This window comes from Pinus tabuliformis, chromosome 5_1 (assembly GCF_031772625.1).
Source record: "Pinus tabuliformis cultivar Carrire ecotype Pingquan chromosome 5_1, CPIR1, whole genome shotgun sequence".
Classification (NCBI taxonomy): domain Eukaryota; kingdom Viridiplantae; phylum Streptophyta; class Pinopsida; order Pinales; family Pinaceae; genus Pinus; species Pinus tabuliformis.
This window is the reverse complement of record NC_142305.1, coordinates 668,586,009-668,593,400: the sequence shown is the minus strand read 5'-3', so window position 1 is coordinate 668,593,400 and position 7,392 is coordinate 668,586,009.

Below are 7,392 nucleotides of genomic sequence, written 5' to 3'. Positions count from 1 at the left end.
TGTGGGCGAAAAGACAGCAAATTGGATTACTGCTTTACAAGAATATGATCTTGAGATCAAGCCAGCAAACATCGTAAGAGGTCAAGGCTTCTGCAAGATGTTAGCTGGAGCATCGCAAATTCCTGAGAACTCATCTGAAGAGGTACATACATATGAGGTAAGCCTAAACGACGCAGAATCATTATATGCGGACACCATTTATTATCTTAAGAACGGGTATGCTCCATCACACCTGGATCACACCAAGAAAAGAGCTCTGAGATTGAAAGCTAAACAATACCAGCTCATAAATGATGTTCTGTTTAAAAGGAATTACGATTATGTACTTCTTAGGTGTCTTGAGAAAACTGAAGCCGAAAAGGTTTTGCAGGAACTCCACGATGGACCAGCAGGTGGACACTATGCTGGAGAAGCTACTGCGCATAAGATCTTACGTGCAGGATATTATTGGCCCACGCTGTTCAAAGACTCATACAATTACGTAAGGAGATGCCAAATCTGCCAAACTGCTGCAGGGAAACAAAAGAAATCGTCCATGCCACTACAGCTGGTTAACATCGAGCAACCATTCAGCCAATGGGGCTTGGACATAATAGGTGAGATCGTTCCTCACTCTTCTAAGCAACATAGGTATATCCTCACGGCAACAGATTATTTTACTAAATGGGTAGAAGCAGTTCCTCTCAAGACAGTTAATTCTGAAAACATTATTGAATTCATAGATCAATTTATCATCACTAGGTTTGGATTGCCAACGGCCTTAATGTTCGATAATGCATCATACTTTTCTGGAAATGCAATGACTGAGTTTGCACTTAAAGGAGGGTTCAAACTGAAGTATTCTGCCAACTACTATCCGCAAGGTAATGGGTTGGCTGAATCAACAAACAAAAACCTAATCAGGATTATTAAAAGAACAGTCGACCAAAACCAAAAGAATTGGCACAAAGCGCTGGTAAATGCTTTATGGGCAGATAGAATTACGAAGAAATCTTCAATCGGCACTTCTCCCTTTAATTTAGTTTATGGGAAAGAAGTGGTTCTTCCAACTCACTTAGTCATTCCCTCTTTGTCTTTAGTACAACACATCGATGAAGTATCTACTTCCTCCTTACAATTGAGACAAATGGAGATAATCAAACTAGAAGAACGACGAGAACAAGCTAAGAAAACCCATGCTCACCACCAAGCGCTAATAAAATCCTCTTTTGACTCAAGCATAATGACCAGAAAAAGCTTTCAGATGGGAGATTTAGTTTTGAAATGGGATAAGGCTCATGAAGAAAAGGGCAAGCATACGAAATTTCAGAATCTATGGCTTGGTCCTTTTCAGATTGTAGAAGTCATAGGCCCATCGACGTTTGTGTTGCAGGATTTGGCAGGTAGAAGAGATTCTTTTCCCGTGAATGGACAGATTCTTAAAATGTATTTTCCATAGAAGATCATTCTTCTATTTTTGTAGGATAGTTTTAGTTTTTTATTATTATTTAGTTTTTTCTCTTTCTTATAAATAAAACCGGTTGTAAATGATCATTGAAAAGGATTCATGAAAGAGCACACCAACTCTCTATCAGATTTTGATTTCACTTGTACAAATAGCAAAACTTTTCGAAAAATCTGATTTTTATTATTGACAAATAGAGTTAACTTTAACCTGAATTTGATATTAGTTTCAACCTCTCAAAAAACTTTGATGAAAGCAACCTTTGGTAAAAAATTGTTTTATGTCAGCACAATGAAAGGTATCATCAATAATAAAATAAATATTCTCTGTAAAGCTGTTGTTTTCAAACTCTATTATTGTCGTCCAGAGCTTTCTTAAGGAAAAACAATGACTTCCTCCCTGCTAAAGGAAACCGCAGCATTCAGAGAAACAATCTGAGAAAACACTATATCTCAAAGAATAAGAGGTCTCATCACGAGCCGGCTTATCATGATCACAGATATTATAACTTGCTGACTTTGCCAATACTGTCTATCAAAACAGGGCAACGACTCAAGATTGTTGCAATCAAAAGACAAGGGGTCTCATCACGAGCCAGCTTGTTCAGCAAAAGTGTAAATCAAGTGAATGACTGTGTCATAATTTGGCCACCAAACCAAGACATTGTTCTTTAGAGAATAAAAAAAGGAAAAAGTGTCAAAAAGGATTTTTCTTTGAAATGTTGTAAATAACCTCAAGCAGGAAAAAGGATCATTGCTGGATAACATGGTAAACCTGTCGAGGCTATGGACGCTTGCGGGCAGCAGAGGCTCTACCTACGACAAATGAGCATATTTTAAAGCCAGTACGCAGAGAAGACCTTATTTTATCTTTAAAAAAGGACCGAGTAATGTCTGGTGTGAATGCAAGAACTAAGCCTAAGGAAGCAGACAATTGGAATAAAAGAAAGGTTGAAACGAAGTATCATTGACAGGATAAGGGGTAATCTACTCTATCTGTCCATAACAAAATTTAGACATATGAAAATTTTTCTGTTTCGGAAGTGGAAATGTCAATAGAAAAACAGAGATAACTGGTTCTTCACAGTGAATAGCCATTGTTGTGGTCACCAACAACCCCCCTCTTTGTTTGGTATTAGCAATAACATCAAGCAAAGGGGGACCCTTAAAAAAAAATCCCAAAAACATTTTTTATCAAAATTTTTGTATTTAACTCCCTAAAAGCTATATCGCATCGCAAAGAGAGAGTGAAGCGTTTTCCTATGCACATAAATAAACTGCAAAGAAGCGATGCGAAATCCATCGCATCGCATATTTTGAAAGCGCCCTTAAAAGGAAACCTAAGGAATCACCGACGGCCGATATGCGACGTCGCATATCGCAACGTCGCATAAACAGCGCACAGCGATCAAATGAAAAATGCGATCTTGCGATTTGCGATCTGCGATCTGCGATGAATGAGACTATTAATTGCTACGATGCGAATCGCAGAAACCACTCATCGCAAAGTTTCTTCGGCATGATCTGTAAACCCAAAATTGAGCGCGCACCTTAAGGGAAATTAATGATTGCATGCCTGAGTATCCAAAGATGATCGTGTTGCGTTTTTCGAAGAGTCAAGTCATTATGAGTGTCATGATTATGCATTCATTAGAACTTAAAGCTTTCATGTCAATCTTTTCGTCATTTCTCTTTTCCTTTGCGTAAACTGTAAGGCAGCAACTAATATAAATCTATATGCAGGAAACATCTAAGGAAAAGGGGAAAGCGCCAATACTAGAAGAACAGAGAGGAGATGCCTTCGCAAATGGATGCCGCATGCAGTAGGGCCGCGGATTCCAGAGTATCACTCAACAGACACCGATGAAAATAGACTATCCAAGACTCAGAGTCAAGGGCGCACAAAAGCAGCATGTTTGCAAAAGATCCTAAAGCTCAGACTGGGTAAAACAAAAAGAAAAACGCTAAAGAGGGAGGACGCTCCAGAAAAGCCTGGAACAAAGAATGGAAGCAATTTCCAATACGGAAGATTGTTCAGGCAACGAAATCCCTAACTCATTGAGTCATTCGCACGGCCGGAAACCGGAATAGCAACAACACAATCAGTTTGAAAGAAATCTGGGTTATACTAAGTATACACACAGCAAATACACCCAGCCAGAGGAAGATTTTCAAAAATATCTTCTAGTTTGTCAGAAAGAGGTGCCAGCTTTTGTTATTTCTACTTTTATCGCTCGAGAAAAAGAAAAAGACAACCAGCCGATTCTTTCCAGGCGAACCTTGCATTGCTTACAACACTAAGGAGCAGATACAGAAACGGTTAGAAATTAGATTCAATTTTTAGAAATAAATTTGTTTTAGTAAAAGGGCGGTCATTTGAAGCCGTTTCCTAAATTTGTGTAATTAAGATTAGTTAGTTAGTAGTATTTAACCCTTCTCATGGCATTTGGAGAAGGGTCCGGAAATTTTTCAAAAAACGTGTCCTCAGAAGATGCACTTTTGCACCCTCGGAGGGGTTTTTGATGAATGGATGGATCGAGATTTATTTATGTTTGCATTTTAATGTCTTCTACTGATGTTGCACTTCTGTACTCTTAGTAGATGTTAGAAGTAAGTAGAGATAAATCGTTATTGCTTGAAGTTTGTGAGTGAAATCAGTCATAAATGGTACTTTTATCTCTTGATTAATTTCTGCTTATATTCTTAGAGTGATATACAGCTGAGTTGTTTATATGTTAATGTACGAATGTGTGGGTTACCATTTGGCACTTTTGTACGGTGGAGTCATTTGTTTGTGCTTGACATATGAATAACTTATTATGCGATATGCTGTTCACAACTGTTTTGCCTAACTTCTTATGCAGAATGGTTTATATTAATTGATTTATATTCTTATGATAGCTGAATGATCTTTATTACCAGTTATTGTATGAAATATTTTTAGATCGCATGATGAGAGAATTCTACCCCGGGTTAGTATAGATTAGATGTGCTGTTTTTGTTAGATTACAGTAGCATAGAGTCAGTTTAGAGTTTAGAATTAAATTAGCTTAAAATTACGTTTAGATTAGCATCATCAAAATCTACACACACACACACATCCTTTAGATTGGGAAGCTGGTCCCATTATCCCCAGTTGGACCCGCTACACCAAACGGGCAAGGAGCCGCCAACCAGGTTCCGGACCGGGTGGGTATCCCCCTTGTTGTTGATCCAATTTTAGGGCCCTCAACACCGTCTCAAGTGCTGATGTTGTCGATTTCAAAACAATAGAATGATGCTTTGATTTCGACAAGGAACAAAGATTACGGGAATCCGCAGCTGTCGAAAAACAAGGATAAAGATCAACCAAGTAGTTCGACAACAACTTCGACAGAAGCTGTACCACCCACCATTCCTGAATTGACAATAAAACCGCTGAAGGGAGTAGTACAAAAGTCGACATTTAATCCCCGCGCTAGAGTGCCGCAGCATTATAACATAGTGGAAGATTTGGCCCAATCGCCATCTGCTATGTCGACTCTTGAAGTACTACAAAATTGCCCATCCCAAAGGCAGGCTTTATTATCGGCCATTGGTGGGATTGATCCAAAGGATTCCAATCTTGTATCCTTCGACCACAAAGGATACGATCCTCAGTTACCGGCTCAATTAGCTTTCCTTGTTCAAGTGAAAGCCCTCAACAAAACTGTTCATCGAACAATTATTGATGAGGGGGCATCTACATGTATTATGTCGATGAGTTGCTGGAAAACTTTAGGATCTCCAACCTTGTCGCGGTCAGCGACGACATTAAAAGCATTCGACGGAAGGACATATACCCCATATGGTATCCTAAATAACTTGAAGTTGAACTAGGAGGGAAAACAATAGAAATAGATGTTGAAGTCATCGATGGGAATCTTGATTACAACATCCTACTAGGAAGACCATGGATATATGCTATGGCAGCTGTTGTGTCGACCTATTTTAGAAAGATTGCATTTCCCTTTCAAGGAGGGATTACAATCGTCGATCAACAAAACTTCCTCCAAAATAGTTCTCAAGTTACAGGAAGCATTCCCATGATCCATGAAAGCCCCCATTCGCTTCAGAATATCGGAGTAGGCCTACTAAAAGATCCTATACTAATGGGAACTTTCGCTCTTCCACCTCCAAGCAATCTGGCGGAAGTAGCGTCAATAGGAACCTGCAACATGATATCTTCCACAAAGAGCTCAGAAAACGATATCAACATGGATCATGCAATGGTTTTGCCCCCAAGCCCAAAGGAAATATTATAGCAATCAATGTTTCTAGCATGGGAGGCAAACCCAAATCAACGCTCATCAAGCGTTTGGATAGATAGGTCTAGAGAATATGGTACTCCTTCAGATCCTTGGTCGCAAGTGCATGTCACCGACGAAGGAATTCTCCAAGCTATGGTAATTGAAGGAGCACCATGGAATGATTCCCACCATCGTTCCCTTCTTTCGGATTGTGAAGAAGAGACTCAAAATGACCTTTATCATCCCTCAGTCTTTGATTTTCTTTCAAATACTGTAAATATGGTGGATTCCGAGCGAAACTTATCCAACATTGAAGAGACTATAGCCATAAATATCTCGACTAAAATAGATGTTGTAGAGAATATATATGTTGGCAAATGTTGTTCTCCTTCGGAACTGGAAATATATAACGCTCTTTTTCGCAAATTCAGAGATGTCTTTGCTTGGTCATACAGTGAAATGCCAGGCATCGACTCGAGTATTGTTGAACACGAAATTAAGATGTATCCAGATGTCAAACCAGTACGACAACAGCTAAGGCAGGTGCACCCCAAGAAAGCCGCTGCCATTAAGGCAGAAGTTGAAAAACTTCTCCATGCTGGTTTCATCTACTCGGTTCCTCTAACCGATTGGGTATCAAATATTGTCCCTATTATGAAAAAGCAAGGGACAATTAGAGTGTGAGTCGATTATAGAGATGTAAATCAAGCTTGTCCAAAAGACAACTACCCTACACCCTTCATCGACCAGATAATTGATGAATGCGCCGGATGTGAAATCTTTTCATTTATGGATGGATTCTCCGGGTATAATCAAATAAATATCCGCCCACAGGACCAGTCAAAGACTGCATTCATTTGTCCGTGGGGCACATTCGCATATCGAAAATCACCCTTTGGCTTGAAGAATGCAGGGGCGACGTTTCAGAGGGCAATGAATTATGCCTTCCATGACATCAAAAACATCGTTCAACCATACCTCGAAAACCTTCTGGCTCATTCGCGAAAGCGGACTGATCATCCGCAGCATTTAAGAGCGATATTTCTACGTTGTCGACACTACAAGATACGACTCAATCTGCACAAATGTGTATTTTGCGTCAGTTCTGGTCGCTTACTTGGCTTTGTATTCTCCAAGGATGGGATTCGTCTCGACCCATGTAAGGTCTAGGCAATCATAAATTTGCCTCCACCTTCAAATTTGCTTCAGATTCAGAAACTCCAAGGGAAAGCAAACTTTCTGAGGAGATTCATTCCAAATTACGCCGAACTTGCTAAAGGTTATACAAGTCTTTTGAAAAAGGAGGTACCCTTTGTCTGGGATCAGGTTGCACAAGCTTCCTTTGATGCTTTAAAAGATTCCCTAATGAAAGCATCATTAATGTACGCCCCCGATTATCAAAGAGATTTTAACCTATATCTGGCTGCAGCAGATACGACCATCGCAATGGTTTTAGTTCAAGAAGTCAATGGAATTGAACATCCTATATATTATTTAAGTAAGAACTTAAATGATACAGAAAGCAAATATTCTTATGTTGAAAAACTAGCGTTCGCAGCTGTTCAAGCGATACAAAGATTTCGACACTATGTCCTCTTTCGGAAGACTACCATTCTGTCAGATTGCAACCCCATGACTTATATATTGTCACGACAGTTGCTGGGGGGAAAATATTCAAAAT